We start from the raw sequence: 2066 nt of genomic DNA on the forward strand, positions 1-2066 counted from the left end.
GTGGGGAGGAAAAACTCCCTTTTAACAAGGAGAAACCTCCAGCAGAACCAGGCTCAGTGTGAGCGGCCATCTGCTGAGGCCGACAGAAGCAGAGATTGAACCAAATTCAGCTTGAACTTAATCACAAACAGGAGACCGCTTCATTGTATTGAGTTTATTGTTTTCAATGCAGACATGAGCAATGGGCAGACAATGACAGGAAATGGCTGACAGCTTTCAGTTTAAACACATGTAAAGGCTTCATAGAGGCAAAAGCAGCATGTTAACTAATACATCACTGAAAGGCAAACCGATCACTTTCCGTGTTTAAACGCTTAAAAACCCAAAGTGAACACGGTTTTGGTGATACGACGGCAACTGTACAGCTCACATTAGTTCAAAATAGAGATGAAACTGTAATAAAAATGCTAAAGACCTAACTGGACTCAAGTGAGTTGCTTATGGCTGATTTTCATTCTATTAATAAAATAATATTCTCGCAAACACTTGTTCCCATCCAGTACGACTAATATTTAAACATACTGCAGTTTTCCTTAACAAATACTTGGTGTAAATAGATACAAAATCCCAACTGTGTACAACAAAAAAAGGTATTCAAATAAAACATATGAAGATCAAAGTCTTATTTCTATCTAAAATCCCCTCTGAACACACAAACACCTTAATGTAACATCCTCTGCTATAATGATCTTTAAAACAATGCCTGGCTGTAAATGTGTATTTGTATTGTTTGATTTTAGGAGATGAAGAACCTCTTTAATGAGATATTTATAAACCTTTTTGTGGATGTAAAACATAAAAAAATTGCTAGATTTAATTATTTATTGAAACAAAACAGGCCAAGTGAAATGTTTTACGGTACTAACAGTAACATGTCCTAATCAGGAGCTTGCCAGCAAGCTTTATCATTCCGATAAACACATTCATGATTTTAAAAAAAAAAAAGACCCGCTGCTTTTAGAGACAAAAGCGATTTAATCCACCACTTCTACAATGTCCTAAAGCAGGGGTCCTAAACGTTTTCCAGGCTAAGGACCCCCAAACTGATAGTGAGATGGAGCGGGGACCCCAATTATATATATATTATATGAAATTGTGTTACCGGTATATCAACCTGGTCCTATAGTCACTCTATTACAGATGGAGTCATGTAATGAAAGTAATTTCTCCCTGTGATTATTAAAGTATTTCTGATTCTGATTCCTGGTTGATGGGACAGGTGTTGTGAATGAAACGGTGCCCAGCTTGAAAGAGCTCCTGTGTGTCGCTAAATGTGTGCATTGATGACTGAAAGACATCTTCTGCCTCCATTTATCTGTTTACTACAGTGTGTTGAATTCATGTTAATGTGTATTTAAAGACATTTCTATTTGTGGAAAGAATTGCAGGGGGAATATTTTTAAAAAAAGCCTAATCGACCCCATGCAGTACCTCTATAGACCCCTAGGGGTCACGGACCCCCTGTTAAAGACCTTCCTAAAGCACCGTTTTTAACCAACCAATAGCTAACTTCCAGTGGATATCGTAACAGTTCAGTTTCTTACTGTAAAAACATACAGACTGTTCTGTAACAGCAGTGTGACGAGGCCTAAGAGTCTGAAGCTAACTGACGGCTAACTTTGAGTACAAGATAACTGCTAGCATCATTTCTCGTTTACCAGAACAAACTTTTATTGATTTTTTTTTAACAACCATAAAAATAAGTCTGTTACACAACCAGGAAACTCCTAAAGCTCGTCTTTTAGTCATCATTGCCACAAGCTCCGTAGGTTGAATACTGACACAGAAACTCTGAATTTAAAGTCGTAGGGAAGCGGCTGTTCTAACCGTTGCATTTACAAATTCTCCCGAGTGGTGCCCGACTTTACACTTATGAATAAAGTGAATGTGATTGGTCGTTTATCAAGGAGGCGGGATTGTTGTGGCGAAAGATTTACAAGCAAGTTTGGTTTTGGCCGGTTTGTCGGAAGCATCTTGCTAACAAGTTAGCAACATAGCGCTAGCAGGTTCCCAATGGGAAATTCCATTGGGACCAAGTAGCACTAAATTGGTGACTTAGAAACGAC

This window comes from Cyprinodon variegatus, unplaced genomic scaffold (assembly GCF_000732505.1).
Source record: "Cyprinodon variegatus isolate N-32 unplaced genomic scaffold, C_variegatus-1.0 Scaffold1525, whole genome shotgun sequence".
Taxonomy (NCBI): Eukaryota; Metazoa; Chordata; class Actinopteri; order Cyprinodontiformes; family Cyprinodontidae; genus Cyprinodon; species Cyprinodon variegatus.